Source organism: Staurois parvus, unplaced genomic scaffold, assembly GCF_062004578.1.
Source record: "Staurois parvus isolate SC_StPar_1 unplaced genomic scaffold, SC_StPar_1.0 ptg000727l, whole genome shotgun sequence".
Taxonomy (NCBI): Eukaryota; Metazoa; Chordata; class Amphibia; order Anura; family Ranidae; genus Staurois; species Staurois parvus.
In genome coordinates this window covers 2,567,475-2,585,496 of record NW_028318523.1, presented here as the reverse complement: position 1 = coordinate 2,585,496, position 18,022 = coordinate 2,567,475, and the positions used below count along the sequence as shown (strand labels likewise).

General features: G+C 39.8%; 1 protein-coding gene across 1 annotated transcript in view; it reads left to right on the top strand.

The window, feature by feature from the left end:
* The window catches only part of PRKCE (protein kinase C epsilon), a 532,954-nt gene that overhangs the window by 413,657 nt on the left and 101,275 nt on the right, over nt 1-18,022 (top strand). The window lies entirely within an intron of this gene.

Here is an 18,022-nt window from a genome sequence, read left to right as displayed (position 1 = left end):
ACTCCTAAAATTGCAATGCTTCATTTAGATATGTCTGTAATATATTAATTATGATTGACTGTCATAGATTGCATTCAGTTAGTAGGAAGGACAGCTTCAGGGCAATTTGCCATTTAATGGCTTACATTCCTTTGCAATTTAAATATCATTAACTCCTAATTAATGTCATTTTTCTGTGTACCTTTGAAATAAGTAGGAGCTAATTCTTAGCTATCCACATTTACATTATTAAAGCGAAAAAGTCATTATCATTCTGTAGCGCTACCCTTGTAGGGGCCACTTGATAATGCTTGTCCCCAGTGGCTGCCCTGACCTTGCAACACTCCCGACACCTCTGAGACTCTGGGTTCAGACTTATCTCAACAGTATGAAATAATGCAAGAGACACGATTCTTTAGTAACAGCTCTATATTAGGCTAGTTCAAAAGAGTAGACCACAGGATGAAGGTTTGGGAGGTATGTCCCCAGTTAATGCATAAAAGCAAAACACTGATAAAATGGAAATAACCATATAGCAACGGTTAACTGATTATACGGTCACAAATGGTACATTGTAACTGCAACACTAGCAGCAGAAGGGGGAAATAAAGGCTTGTTGACTTACCAGCTCCCTCTGAGCCACCAGCATTACAATAGGGAATGCAAAGAATTGTGTGTGAGATAGGTAGATAGATAGATACAGATATATATATATATATATATATATATATATATATATATACATATATATATGTATGTATGTGTGTATGTGTGTGTGTATATATATATATATATATATATATATATATATATATATATGTACACACACACACTATTTCACCAAAGGTATTGAGACACCCCTCCAAATCATTGGATTCAGGTGTTCCAATCCCCTCCATGGCCACAGATGTATACAATCAAGCCCCTAGGCATGCAGGCTGCTTCTACAAACATTTGTGAAAGAATGGGTCACTCTCAGGAGATCAGTGACTCCAAGCGTGGTCCCGTGATAGGTGGTCACCTGTGCAATAAGTCCATCCGTGACATTTCCTGGCTACTAAATATTCCACGGTCAACTGTTAGTGGGATTATAACAAAGTGGAAGCAACTGGGAACAACAGCAACTAAGCCACCAAGTGGTAGGCCACGTAAAATGACAGAGCGGGGTCAGCGCATGCTGAAGCGCACAGTGCGCAGAAGTCACCAACTGTCTGCAGAGTCAATAGCTAAAGACCTCCAAACTTCATGTGGCCTTCAGATTAGCACAACAGTGCGTAGAGAGCTTCATGGAATGGGTTTCCATGGCCGAGAAGCTGCATCCAAGCCTTACATTACCAAGTGCAATGCAAAGTGTGGGATGCTGTGGCGTAAAGCATGCCGCCACTGGACTCTAGAGCAGTGGAGACGTGTTTTCTGGGGACGAATCACACTTCTCTGTGTGGCAATCTGATGGATGTGTCTGGGTTTGGTGGTTGCCAGGAGAATGGTACTTGCCTGCCTGCATTGGGCCAAGTGTAAAGTTTGGTGGAGGGGGGATTATGGTGTTGGGTTGTTTTTCAGGGGTTGGGCTTGGCCCCCTAGTTCCAGTGAAGGGAACTCTTAAGCTGTCAGCATACCAAGGCATTTTGGACAATTTCATGCTCACAACTTTGTGAGAACAGTGCACAAAACAAGGTCCATAAAGACATGGATGAGCGAGTTTGGGGTGGAGGAACTTGACTGGCCTGCACAGACTCCGTACCTTAACCTGATAGAAAACATTTTGGGATGAATTAGAGCGGAGACTGCGAGCCAGACCTTCTTGTCCGACATCAGTGCCTGACCTCACAAATGCACTTCTGGAAGAATGGTCAAACATTCCCATAGACACACTCCTAAACCTCATGGACAGCCTTCCCAGAAGAGTTGAAGCTGTTATAGCTGCAGACGGTAGGCCAACTCAATATTGAATCCCATGGAGTAAGACTGGATGCCATTAAAGTTCATGTGCATCTAAAGACAGGCATCCCAATACTTTTGGCAATGTACTGTGTATATATACTCTGGCATAAATGGGTATAGACCTCCTAATTTGAATAACAATGGCTTAAGAGATCCCTTTAACTAGAAATAGCAACTTGAGTCCTGTTTAAAGTTCCTGATGTGATAGTAGCCATTGTCTTCTGCTAGCAATGGTGGGGCCCATATACAGTAGTGAGTAATGGTAATTCAATGAAGATAACAGATCGGCTGTGGTAAATGCCCAAAACAAAGATTTCTTGGTAATGAGCTAGAAAGGTATCTGCATGCAGTGTCTCTAGAGTGTTATCAGAAAGACATCTGCCCACTCACCAATTCTATGGATAACATGGCCTCCTAGGAACAGGGTTCTTACACAGGCTCTTGGCTATTTGCAGAGAAGTGCAGAGTTACTGCCTGACAGCCTGTTAGCATGCCAAGCAGAGATGGCTGGCTAAAGACTGGATAGTGACAGTCCCGATGCAGAGATGTTCATGCAATCCTGTTGTGGCGATTGGTGTCACCGCTGTTCTGAACTGGCATGCAGTGTCCCACAGTAGTAGCCAGCAATCTGTCACTGGCGGAGAACGGCAGTCCTCCTGTGTTCAGCTCTGAAACCTGCACCCCAAAAGCAAGCCAATTCCTTGCTATACAATATTTCTTCTCTTCCAGCAACCTTCTAGTTCCCCAGCTTTCTGATAGTTGTAGTTCAATCAGCATTTAGAAATAAAGTTCGTTTTGGCTATAGACTAGGTCCCAGCATCCCCTGCTGTCAAAAGAACTGGATTCGCTCTGCGACAGGAAGTGCTGTAGCAGTCGCAGTACTGGGCACTAAGGGGAAAGGATTAACCATAGGCACATCTGTAAATGTCCCTGAATGGCATAATGATATTTCCGGCTCCTGGCTACATCTCATTATTTTGAGACAGCCCTAACTTCTGTCTTGTCAAATTTCAAATTTTAAGAAATCATAAGTGTACAAACTGTTCCCACCCATACAAGACATTGAAACAACTCCAACCGACATCTTGAAATTCATGGTAGCAGCTTTACATAAAGTACTTAAAGATGTTTCCCTCATTCTGTAAAATGTATTTTTCATCACTTTCTGTCCCAGTCATAATGATCACAAAGGTCCTGGTTGACCTAACAATAAAAAAAATAAAAAAAAGGTCCATCTGTGGCCAGCTTTACTTGCTGGCTTTATTTGTTTTCTCTTGGGAATTTCAGCACAGAGATCTGCTTGTGACCCACGATAAATGCATTGTAGCCTCCCGCTCAGGCTAACGAGTTCCGATGAAGGTCTATTTAAGCTGGCAGTTTGATACTTTAGCACCCACCCTTAGTTGAGCTCATTAGCTTTAGCTTGCTTCAAGAACACCCAGTAGTTTACTGAAGGGTAAATTCTTGGTCTTACCCTTCCCATCCCTTATCATGGTGTGTTAATCAGCTAAGGTGGTATTTCAAGCAATAGTAAACATCTCTGAGCTCTTGAAGTGGTTATTGGTCCATTGCAGTATCTGCAGTTTATAAAAAAAATCTTTGGGATCCTTTGGCCATACTTTTTTTTTATCACCATAGCAAATTGCAGAGTTTCTACAAATGGCACGTCTCAGTGCGAAACAAATTAGGGTTGATGCATACTGCATGTCTTGAAGCCATTGCAACTCAAACAAGCATCAATTCTTTACCACCTGTTATTCTCAGTGAGAGATCTGCCTGTGTATGGATACCCTACCTATCTGTCTGCTCATTTGTCAGTATGTCTGTGTTTGTCTGGTTGGCACAGATGTCTGCCGCACAATGGCTGGCCTTGGAGACTTTACAAACATGGCAGGTTGCCTATCCGATAAAATAAATGATTTAATTACAGGGAATCCTAATTAGCGTGGCCGTGTTTCATCAACATCTTTCTGAACACAACAAAACATCAAAGCTTTCTTTCATTGTGTTTATCAGTAGTGAAGCACTCCTTTATGAAAAGCAGAACCTGAAATATGGATATGGCTCATCCAGACGGAGGTGGCAGGACACTGTGTGCTAAGAGCCTAATGAGCTCCTTCATCAATCAGCTGGGCGGCTGTCACTTCCACTTCCTACCATTATCTCAGCCATCCCTGGTATAATTAGTTGAGGAAAAGGGACACTGATGACTACATGAAATGTTTATAGATGGCGCTTTCTCATGATGAAGACATCCATAAAATGATTAGTATAGATGTTCTTTCCTGCACAGTGATATAGAAGCAGAGGTTGGGTTACCCAATGGTGGACTTATATATTACACATCACTTTACAAAATTCATAGATTTATTCACATCAGTTCATGGGAAACCAAAGGATATCAGGGTCTAATGTCCCTAAATACATGCTGTTAACTAGGACCAGTTGCCTTTCAGTTTTTTTAAGGATTTTGGAGGAAAGGACATGTGGATCACCATAATACTGAAGCCTTCCATAGGGCAGTTTTATGCTGGCACATTTTAGCAGTGAGAGATCAATGCTGGTAGATTTCCATTACTATACAGCAGCTAATGGATGATGCAGTTTTCTTTCCTTCCCTCATTGGTGGAAGGAATGGAAATGTCTCAATTTCCCCATGAGCATAGTCAGCATTGATGGAGGAATCCCTCCCGCAGCGCTGTTGTGTTCTGCCAGCAGTGATTGAATTAAAAAAATCTGACATGCTTTTGTGCTGAAATTGTTTGATGGATCAACTTCAGTGCAACCTGCCTGCCCATAGATGGATAAAAATCTCCTTTGGTCCATACTGGATCGGATGATATTCGGTTCGTCTATGGCCCGATTCACCCTCTCTGTAACAGGAACTATAATCCTGACCTTTAAACTTACTATTCCTTCAACCCTCACACTAATCTTGACCTCTCCTATAACACGGACTCGTTACCTGTAGCCCTAACCTCAATACTCCTTGAAACCCCAAAACCCCCACCACCACCAGCCTACTGTAACCCCAGCCTCCTAAAGTTAGCATTTTGCTTTCAGTTTCTCATACAGTAGTCCCTGTTTCATGCCACAGCTCTCTACCCCAGTGTTTCTCAACCTTTTTTCAGTCAACGCACCCTTTAAATTATGGACAATCTCAAGGCACCTTCTAAAATTATGGACCGTCTCAAGGCAACCCATTCTAAAATGTAAAAAAATCTATTCTCATAGTTTTACATAATGCATCAACATACACACATGTAGGACACCCAACATTAAAGATGGTTTATTCTTCCAAATCAAATACACACTGATACTGACTAGTATTCTATTGTTTCTATTCTCCTTAATTTTTTTTCTCCATCGCTCAGCTATTGTGACCCCATCGCTGACAGAGAGAGGCAGGGCAAGGTCAAACAAGGTTGCTGTGCAAGCAACCCACATCCTCCTAATCAGCTGATGTCATTGGTGGTTGGGATGACGGCGACTAAAAGGTCATAATGGTGCACAATGAAAACCTGTGGTTTTGTGTAACTAAAAGGCAGACTTGATTCACCTCTGGCTTGTATACAGTGGGGCAAAAACGTATTTAGTCAGCCACCAATTGTGCAAGTTCTCCCACTGAAAAAGATGAGAGAGGCCTGTAATTGGCATCATAGGTAGACCTCAACTATGAGAGACAAAATGAGAAAAAAAATCCAGACAATCACATTGGCTGATTTGGAAAGAATTTATTTGCAAATTATGGTGGAAAATAAGTATTTGGTCAATATCAAAAGTTCATCTCAATGCTTTGTTATATATCCTTTGTTGGCAATGACAGAGGTCAAACGTTTCCTGTAAGTCTTCACAAGGTTGGCACACACTGTTGCTGGTATGTTGGCCCATTCCTCCATGCAGATCTCCTCTAGAGCAGTCCGTGTTGCCCAGCGACAGACCCAAAACATCACTGCTCTAGAGGAGATCTGCATGGAGGAATGGGCCAACATACCAGCAACAGTGTGTGCCAACCTTGTGAAGACTTACAGGAAACGTTTGACCTCTGTCATTGCCAACAAAGGATATATAACAAAGCATTGAGATGAACTTTTGATATTGACCAAATACTTATTTTCCACCATAATTTGCAAATAAATTCTTTCCAAATCAGCCAATGTGATTGTCTGGATTTTTTTTCTCATTTTGTCTCTCATAGTTGAGGTCTACCTATGATGCCAATTACAGGCCTCTCTCATCTTTTTAAGTGGGAGAACTTGCACAATTGGTGGCTGACTAAATATTTTTTTGCCCCACTGTATATATTTTTGGAAATGTTTAGGCATTTTGTCACAGCACGCTTGAAGAAACCTCAAGGTACCCCAGGGTGCCTGCGCACCCTGGTTGAAAAAGGCTACTCTACCCTATATAGCAGCTGTCAAAACTCTGTAAAAACCACTGTTACCTTCAGAAGTCAGATTTACAGTATGTATAGTAAGAATCCCTGGATACAATGATGTCATCCCGCTTTATCAGATTGACCGCAATTTTTTTTTATTTTTCCATTGGCCAGTCCGCCAGTGTGCTGCTGGGGATGACCTAATCTGTACAGCAAATAAAAGTGAAAAACAGCCCAGGCTTGTACAAATCTGACCTTAGTTTCCAGTGTACTGATTGGACAATACTAATATTATAACATAATATAAATATAAACTAAAATAAATATAAAAACAATAAAAGAGCCACAATGAAATAATTAAGGCAACATCCTACTCAGATCTCCATGTTGGACTGACAGCACTGTTCTATGCAGTAGGCTCCAAGTGCTACCCCTTCTTTTTCCAGTCTTAGTCGTCCTGTAGTAGGAAATACATAACTTGGTTACATTTGGGGGTCTTTTAGTGCCAGCCTGTAATTTGGTAAGTTATATAAACAACATTCAGAACCCTGCCAGGTATATTTTAGGCTTCCGGAAAACTGTCCTACTGATAAGCAGGATTCATAGACATTTCCAGAGATTAACATTTTCAGTGATATATTTCTAAAACTTGTTATTCTTACAGGAAATCAAAGGTAGTCAGCAATGTGATTTGAGTTTCCCAAAGTCAAATGGCTGAAAGATGAATTCAGAATGAGTTGTAAATACTATATTTGCTTTCCTTCTCAAATAAACTTGCATGTGCAACTAGTATTATGTAGCAAAAAGCCCTTTGGATGTATATTTGAAAATCTAAATTAAGAATTAAAAAAAAAAGTGTTACTGTGTAAATATTGCAACTGTAGACCCTGCTACTGTCAAGAAAGAACTGTCTTCTGCTACAATGTTTATAAACACTATTCATAAGGCAGATATAAAGAAACAATGTTACTTTTGCATCTTCTCGGTTTTATTCATCTGCCAATCAAAGAAATGAACTTTGATCTACATAAGATGCAAGATAAACAACCTGACAAGAAAAAAAGGTTTATTTAAATTTTTTTATTTTTAGGTTTCTTTTTCACCCCTTATTAACCATTAATTTAGGCTGATTAACCCTAAATGTATTTGTTCTTTTTTCCCCTTAACTACTTTTCCTGCAGATGTATTTGTATTTCTGTTTTTTCTAACAATAAATATTTTACCATTTTTATTCATTTTTTTTCGCATTAAAAAGCAAACAAAATTGAAAATAAAATTGTAAATATTCTTGTAATGCTTTGTAATGGAAGCATAATTTTAGTATTATTTTAAATAGGACAAATTTCATTTTAAAATTTCTGTACAGTAATACTATTTTTTTTAAACTAGTACTAATTTTAATCAAATTAAAAAATGCATTTTTAGTTTTGTTACTTTTTTTTGTCTATGGAGTGCACAAGAAAATAAAATCATTTTGCAAGTCTGTAAGACAGACAGACAAAACCTTATTTGATCTTAAAAAAAATAAAATAATGTGATATACTTTCTCAAGTAATGACAAAGTTATAGCTGAATTACAGGCCCATAGCAAAAATTAAAAAATTTCATAATAATGGGGTGTACAGGTGTGAGAGCTGAAGTGGTTAAAATAAAGTAGGACGAATGCCAAGTTATCCTATATGAAGGTTGCTACTCAACTCTTGTGCACATTTTTATATTTAAAGGCGAGTCACCTGATTCACTCTAAATAACGGCTGATGTAAAGTCATACAATACTGTGTTGTTCCATTCTCATTCCAGTTTAAGCTGGTGCCATGATGCCCCAGGTTTCCTTTTGCAGGGTGGCTCCTTTCTCCAACAGCATCCTATGGAGCCACCTTTGCATGCTAGGACTAGTTTTGTCTCTACACTCTGTGCATCAATAGAAACAGTCACCAAAAATCCATTATCTCCTGCGCTCAAAGACTCAGATCAAACGGGCGTTAGTAACAAGCAGCATGTTCTTCCGCTGGTGATCAGAGGTTGTGCAGCTCTATCATGAAGCTGGGGAAGCTTGATAAAACTGTAGAAGAAGATGAAAGAGCGCACAAACCTTGCGCATTACCTCAATAAATAGTGACTAATTTTATTACTAAGGAAATATACTCTCAAAGTGATGTATAACAGGCATAAGTAACCATAATCCACACAGGGTTACAGGTAAATCCAAAAGGGGAGGGGAATGAAGGCTAACGCGTTTCGAAGGGTGCTCCCTTCTTCATCAGAGCTAAACAGGCTGAACTGCTGTAATACTGACACTCAGTGGCTGAATGTCTCCTTGCCATGGGAACTCTGCCATACTGAAGTCTCTATCTGTCAACCCAGCTCTGATGAAGAAGGGAGCACCCTTTGAAACGCGTTAGACTTCCTTCTCCCCCCCCTTTTGGATTTACCTGTAACCCTGTTTGGATTATGGTTACTTATGCCTGTTATACCATCACTTTGTGAGTATATTTCCTTAATAATAAAATGAGTCACTATTTATTGAGGTAATGCGCAAGGTTTGTGCGCTATTTCTTTCATCTTCTACATCAATAGAAACACACAGCTCTACAGGCTTGGATGGCAAAGCACTCACCTGCTGCCCCCCTCCTCCAAACTAGCAGATTGGCTGGAGACTGCACTGTCTAAAGTTCTGTATTTCCATTAAAGACTAGAAGTTCAGGGAAGAAGCACTGAGCGAGCATGAGCCAGCAGCTTTGAAAGTTGTAAACTGCTAGTGCTGAGTTAAGAATTTTACCAGATAGTTTACTGAGGAATGTTTATTTTATTCCTCTTAATATATTAAGCTAAAAAAAACAACTGAGGGTTTAATATTACTTTGTTTTTGTGCTGCAGTGGATTTGCGATTAGAAAACAAACTATTAAAGTTATGCGAGGCAGAATAAGAAGGGAAATTTGCAGGGAGATGGTATAAAGTTCAGCCAAAGGCCTACTACAGGTAAAGCTGTTTGAGAGTTGCCAGGAGCTCAATAGAGCTATTGGCCAGGCAGATGCTGCAACAGAGCGACTATCTCTGGCTTCCCTTCAGAGTCCGATCTATTTTCAACCAACAAGATGCAATAAATTTGCCTTTTATTTGTTGCCCCAAACACAAAACAAATGAGGCCTATATGCACAGTATTAGCGGAGAAATAACACACTGACAATACTTGAACCAACACCATGTGGTTTATAACCATTGGGCAGGTGAATGCCATTGTGCTCCACATAATAGAAGCAGAAATGGTACATATTTCATGCACAATTAGTCAAGTTTACATTGAGCTGCTGTTTGTTCTGTTGATCTGCGGACTTAGAGTAGCTATGAACAGTTGAAAGTTTTCTTTAGTGTAGCAACAGATAATTGATAATTAGGATGTATTAAAGCAGAACTCCAGCACAAAATAACAAGAAAAGCTCACTGAAGCTGGCCATACACTATACAATCTTACTGTATAATCTTCTTGAGATTTAGGATGGCCATAGACAAGTCTTTTTTTTTGTTCAGACAGTTGGTTACATAGTTAGTCTGGCTGAAAAAAAACAAAAGTCCATCCAGTTCAACCATTAAAAAAAAAAAAAAAAGCCCAGCAAAGCACGAACCAATTTGCTCCTGCAGGGAAAAAAAATTCCTTCCTGATCCTCCGAGAGGCAATCGGATATTCCCTGGATCAACTTCACCTATAAATGTTATATCCAGTTATATTCTGTGTATCCAAGAAAGAATCCAGGACTTTTTTTAAAGAAATCCACCGAGCTGGCCAGAACCAACTCTTGAGGGAGTCTATTCCACATTTTCACAGCTCTTACTGTGAAGAAACCTCTCCGTGTTTGGAGATTACATTTCTTTTCCTCCAGATGTAAAGAGTGCCCCCTTGTCCTCTGTGATGGCCTCAGGGTGAATAGCTCTACACCGAGTTCACTATATGAACCACTGATGTATTTATACATGGAGATCATATCCCCCTTATGTATTATACATGGTGATCATATCCCCCCCTTATGTATTATACATGGAGATCATATCCCCCCCTTATGTATTATACATGGAGATCATATCCCCCTTATGTATTATACATGTTGATTATATCCCCCCTTATGTATTATACATGGAGATTATATCCCCCCTTATGTATTCTACATGGAGATCATATCCCCCCTTATGTATTCTACATGGAGATCATATCCCCCCTTATGTATTATACATGGAGATCATATCCCCCCTTATGTATTATACATGGTGATCATATCCCCCTTATCTATTATACATGGAGATCATATCCCCCCTTATCTATTATACATGGAGATCATATTCCCCCTTATGTATTATACATGGAGATCATATCCCCCCTTATGTATTATACATGGAGATCATATCCCCCCTTATGTATTATACATGGAGATCATATGCCTCCTTATGTATTATACATGGTGATCATATCCCCCCTTATGTATTGTACATGGAGATCATATCCCTCCTTATGTATTATACATGGTGATCATATCCCCCCTTATGTATTATACATGGAGATCATATCCCCCCTTATGTATTCTACATGGAGATCATAGCCCCCCTTATGTATTCTACATGGTGATCATATCCCCCCTTATGTATTATACATGGAGATCATATCCCCCCTTATGTATTATACATGGAGATCATATCCCCCTCTTATGTATTATACATGGTGATCATATCCCCCCTTATGTACTATACATGGAGATCATATCCCCCTTTATGTATTATACATGGAGATCATATCCCCCCTTATGTATTATACATGGAGATCATATCCCCCCCTTATGTATTATACATGGAGATGATATCCCCCCTTATGTATTATACATGGAGATCATATCCCCCTTATGTATTATACATGGTGATCATATCCCCCCTTATGTATTATACATGGAGATCATATCCCCCTATGTATTATACATGTTGATTATATCCCCCCTTATGTATTATACATGGAGATTATATCCCCCCTTATGTATTATACATGGAGATCATATCCCCCCTTATGTATTCTACATGGAGATCATATCCCCCCTTATGTATTATACATGGAGATCATATCCCCCCTTATGTATTATACATGGTGATCATATCCCCCCTTATCTATTATACATGGAGATCATATCCCCCCTTATGTATTATACATGGAGATCATATCCCCCCTTATGTATTATACATGGAGATCATATCCCCCCTTATGTATTATACATGGAGATCATATCCCCCCTTATGTATTATACATGGAGATCATATCCCCCCTTATGTATTATACATGGAGATCATATCCCCCCTTATGTATTATACATGGAGATCATATCCCCCCTTATGTATTATACATGGAGATCATATCCCCCCTTATGTATTATACATGGAGATCATATCCCTCCTTATGTATTATACATGGTGATCATATCCCCCCTTATGTATTATACATGGTGATCATATCCCCCCTTATGTATTATACATGGAGATCATATCCCCCCTTATGTATTCTACATGGAGATCATAGCCCCCCTTATGTATTCTACATGGAGATCATATCCCCCTTATGTATTCTACATGGAGATCATAGCCCCCCTTATGTATTCTACATGGAGATCATATCCTCCCTTATGTATTATACATGGAGATCATATCCCCCCTTATGTATTATACATGGAGATCATATCCCCCTTTATGTATTATACATGGAGATCATATCCCCCTTATGTATTCTACATGGAGATCATAGCCCCCCTTATGTATTCTACATGGAGATCATATCCTCCCTTATGTATTATACATGGAGATCATATCTCCCCTTATGTATTATACATGGAGATCATATCCCCCCTTATGTATTATACATGGAGATCATATCCCCCTTATGTATTCTACATGGAGATCATATCCCCCTTATGTATTCTACATTGAGATCATATCCCCCTTATGTATTATACATGGTGATCATATCCCCCCTTATGTATTATACATGGTGATCATATCCCCCCTTATGTATTATACATGGAGATCATATCCCCCCTTATGTATTATACATGGAGATCATATCCCCCCCTTATGTATTATACATGGAGATCATATCCCCCCTTATGTATTATACATGGAGATCATATCCCCCCTTATGTATTATACATGGAGATCATATCCCCCCTTATGTATTATACATGGAGATCATATCCCCCCCTTATGTATTATACATGGAGATGATATCCCCCCTTATGTATTATACATGGTGATCATATCCCCCCCTTATGTATTATACATGGTGATCATATCCCCCCTTATGTACTATACATGGAGATCATATCCCCCCTTATGTACTATACATGGAGATCATATCCCCCCTTATGTATTATACATGGAGATCATATCCTCCCTTATGTATTATACATGGTGATCATATCCCCCCTTATGTACTATACATGGAGATCATATCCCCCTTATGTATTATACATGGTGATCATATCCCCCTTATGTATTATACATGGTGATCATATCCCCTTTATGTATTATACATGGAGATCATATCCCCCCTTAATCTCCTCTTCTCAAGAGAGAATAAATTCAGTTCCTCTAATCTTTCCTCATAGCTGAGCTCCTCCATGCCTCTTATCAGTTTGGTTGCCCTTCCCTGTACTTTCTCCAGTTCCCCAATGTTCTTTTTGTGAATTGGTGCCCAAAACTGAACTGCATATTCCAAATGAGGTATTACTAATGATTTGGTTGAATGAAAAAAAAAATTGACTCCAGGGCAGCACAGTGGCTGAATGGTTAGCACTACCGCCTGGCAGTATTAGGGTCGTTGGTTCAAATCCCAACCACGGCATCACCTGCCTGGAGTATGCATGTTCTCCCTGTGCATGTGTAGATTTCCTTTGTGTACTCTGGTTTTCTCCCACACTCCAAAGACATGCTGGTAGGTTAATTGGATCCTCTCTAAATTGGCCCTAGTATGTGTATGTATGAATGTGAGTTATGGATCTTCGATTGTATGCCCCTTGACCCTAGGTTCACACCTAGGCGTTTTGCAGAAACACTGTACAGTCCATTTAACATGATTTCCTACGTTCACATCTCTGCGTTTTCACCTGGTGCCTCTTTTGAAAGGGTCATGGACTTTTTTGAACGCAAAACGTTTCATTTTTGGTTCTATAGACTTCAATGGAAATTCTGCAGAAAAGTATGTATTGCATTTTTGCAACGTTTTTAATGCGTTTTTGACACATTTTAATGCTTTTTTGATGCGTTTTAAATCTGCCTAGACACAAGAAAAAAAAAATGGAAAACACCATCAAAAACGCAGATGCAAAAACACAATGCAGAAACGGCTCAAACGCAACCTGCATAGGTGTGAATCTAGCCTGAGGGTTAGGGACTGATGTGAATGTACAATATATATGTAAAGTGCTGCGTAAATTGACAGCACTATATAAGTACCTGAAATAAATAATAAATTCCCACATCCACTCATTCGATGTGGATGAGCAGCCATTGTCAGAATACACTGATCAGCTGAACAAGCTGAGAAAATCCGACAGGTTTGTTGTACATCAATCGACCATTAGATTGAGTACTGTACAACCTATCTGTACCTGGATCGAAATTCAGTTGATCTCTGCTGAACCAACTGAATTTCAATCCATGTATGGCCGGCTTTAGGCTTTATTAGCACCATACAGGTGCTTGCTTGTTGGTTGTAGGACAGCCCATTCATTTCATAGACTATCCTATATGCGAGAAACGCTCAAAAGAAGTCCCTGATCCTGTGGAGATATCTACATGCTTTTATCATGCACATTAGCAGATTCACCTGTTCAATTGCTTGGTAACACAAATTGCTAATCAGCCAATCACACGGCAGCAACTCAATGCAATTAGGCATCAAGATATGGTGAAGACAACTTGCAGGCATTCAAACTGAGCATCAGAATGGGGAAGAAAGGGGATTTAAGTGACTTGGAACATGGCATTGTTGTTGGTGTCAAATGGACTGGTCTGAGTATCTTAAAAACTGCTGATCTACCAGAATTTTCATGCACAACCATCTCTAGGGTTTATGGAGGATGATCTGAAAAAGAGAAAATATCCAGTGAGTGGCAGTTGTGTGGATGAAAATGCCTTGCCAGAGGAGAATGGGCAGACTGGTTTGGGATGCTAGATAGGCAACTCATGTCAATATGGACCAAAATTCTGAGGAATGTTGTAAAATCTATGCCACAAAGAATCAAGGCAATTCTGACGGCAAAAGGGAGTCCAACCCGGTACTAGCAAGGTGTACCTAATACAGTGGCCAGTGAGTGTATATATCCTGTATAATAATAACTACAGAACTCTATACCGACCCTCACTGTCCTTCTCCAGCTACATACATTGATTTTGTTTTCAGCAAAACAATGCCGCTGCCTAGTCTGCCACTTAGTTTAGACTCTTGGGATAGGTAGTTCTGGGGGATGACTTTGTCAATAGGAACAGACTTGGGGCACCCCCTCTAATCTGCCTCCAGCCAACAACCACTGCAGGAATTTTACAAGGCTAATGAAGATGTCAAAAGGAATAAAAAAAGCTATTTCTTGCTACAGAAACATGGTAAAAGGAAAAATGAACATCAAGACATGTGCTAAAGGGGGGCGGCGGTTGGGGCTCATTCACACTAGTGTTGTCCAAAGAGAGGTCTGAGTTTTGATTGCTTTGCAGAAAGTATGACAGATGGTAAGGAGGCATTGTATCTTTTTTTTTTTTTTTTTGTTTTTTTACAAAGATATTGCCAGGACACCAGGGATCTTCAAATTAGCATCCAAATGTTTATTCAAGCAGAACATGTCACAGCAGAAGTGTGGAACATTTAGGGGCTAGGTAGGACCCCTTCATCAGGCACGTGATAAGTGCATATAGTATTGCAAGAACATTGAAAGTACAACCCACCTTAGATGTGACCTTGAATAAATGTTTGGACGCTGCAGCACCCACCTACTTCTTAGCCTATTGCAGGAATGTATGCGATGGGAATATTACTTGTTGTTTTTTACAGGGAGGTTAGTTAGGTTATTCATTTGGTTAAAAGATGTTTAAGTCTCCTACCATTTTGGGTTGGTTTGCTTGGCACTTTTTTTTCAGTTTCCATGCCTTGACAGTTTGTTCTGACCCCATCCATGCACCCTGAAAACTAAATGTTTTTAATGAATGGCTCAGTATACACTTTGTGGTTGGGAGACAGTACATTGATACGGCCAATATGCCATGTGTATGGTTTGGACCATCGCTTTCCATAGTTTTTTATGGCTTCTTGATTGTGGTCCAGCTACGGAATGGATGCTTCACTTTATCTGATGCAGCTTGACTGAGACTCACGAGGCTCAAGTTTTTATTTTTTGTATGTCTGCTTTTTCTGTTTATTAAGCAATGCATAAGAAAATATACATATCAACAGTATAATTGTGTTGGCCAAGGCAAGGCAATCTGTTGTGGAACGCAGTGTACTATCAACAGAAAGGCATTATAACCATTTATTATCTATCCCATATTTAGACAATAATTTATAGGTTTGTTCCGTGACATGATACATGATCTGGGTGCCTCTAGATAAGCAGGATTTGGAAGAACATCTCATCTGCCCTACTGCATAGTCATAAACATCATGAACACTTACGCTCCATTCACATCGAGCCTGACTTTGAAATCGTGCGACTTACAGTGAAGTGGCACGATTTCAAAATTGGGGGGACCTGCCGATTTCAGGTGCGATTTGCAAAACATCTGGTACAGATGTGTATGCAAATTGGACCAAAAGTAGTGCATGTACTGCTTTTGAAATCCGGCTCCGACCATGTCAAAACTGCTTCAATTGCGGACAATAGGGTGCAACTGGGCATGCAATTTGCAAGTCGCTGAGCATACGAAGTGCATGCCAAGTCGCATCCAGTGTGAACCAGGGCTTAAAGGGTAAGTTCACCATTTCATGAAAAAATTAAAAGGTGAACATACAAAAAATATCCTGGCCACCCCTCTGGACCCTCCTGCACATAGTAGCGGCCATGATGGCCAGTACTGGTGGTGTTGCATTCCATGCCTTGTACGCCACAATACAAAGCCCCAGAGTGAGTATCCATCATAATGCTCGCAATGGGAGGCACTCTTTGATCAGTGCAGCAACATGACCACGCTGACCAATGGGAAGCACTTCTTTCTTCTGGAATATCATACCAAAAGAAGAAACTTCAGATGCACTTCTCATTGGTTACCACAGTCACATGGTTTTGCTGACCAATGATTACTTGCCTCTGCAAACATTATGATGGATAGTCATTCCAGGGCTATGTATGGTACTTGCAGCAATGAACATTACAGCCGCTATGTACAGAGGGGTGGCCAGGATATAAGGAGGATGAATACCTTTTCCTTTTTCATGAAAAAGGTGAATTTACCCTTTAAACTAGCCAACTAACCAGTAGAATTGTGTTTGAAAACTTTCATTTTCAGAACATTCGTTTTGATTTTTAAGAGTTAATGGGAGACAGATTGCCGATCATTTTTGATCATAGTGAGCCAAAAAAAAATCAAGGGGATGGATGGAAAATTTTTCTCAATCAGAATGAACAAAATTTCAACTGTGAATGCAACTCCCAACCAAGAAAAATCCTAACTATTGCTTGGAAAATGTTAATTTGGAAATAGAACTTTCGTTCTTATGAACACTCAGTAGTTTAAAGGAACCAATGAGTATTTTAAAAAAATAAATGAAAGATCAATACTGGATAGAAAAATTCAGATTATCCAGTATTTCCAAATATTAATATTATTTGGCATGGCAGTCGAATAAAATATTATATGAAACTTGTTAGATTACTTTTGGCAAGTAGAGGTGAAAGCTTATCCCTATGTCTTAGAACATGGGGTGCAGGCTTATTCTAATATCAAACCAGAGGGCTAGTAAATGTAAAGCGGAAAGGAGCTCTGCTAAACCCGACAAGCCCAGGTAAATAAACAATGTGGAGTGGCCTTGGCCTACATGTCTTCACCACACAAACTGATGCATTTCGCCCCTTAGTCATGACTAAGCCCCCTGTGGGATTTGCAATATGTATCAGGGTGTGTGGTTTGGTGCAAACATGTAGGCTGAAGCAGCGCTTTATCATTTATTCATCTGGTTTGGTTGGGAGTAGCAGAGATCCTTTCCTCTATACATTATATGAACTTTGTCCATGGTGGTACAATTGAATTCAAAGGTTCGAACGATAGATGACTAGTTTGAGCCAAGCCATGATTGTGTTTGTGCTCCATGTGGCCAAACTTGGAAATCTGTGCGCATCTTAATTTTGAGTTGCTATATTTTAGAAGTTTGGACAGCGCTTACTTTCTGCATTCCTCTTTCCCTGCCTTACTGTAAACGTCTTGTGGTATACTGAAAGTTCTGTATGCATCGGGGCTGTGGGAGTGGGTGATCCCCAACAGACAAGTAACTGCGGGCTGTCTTATTAGTTTGGGATTAGTCCTAAAGTTGAAATCATCCACAAAAATGGCAAGGTTCCTTCAGAAATGAAGTTAACAGATAGTTGGCACACCACCATCAATCAATAATATATACATTTACCATTTTCAGGGCACATTTTTTCAAAAGGTTTTTATTACATCAATGAAAAGTAAAACCATGATGGTAAACATCATGCTCCAGTTTCTGGTCCCTGAGC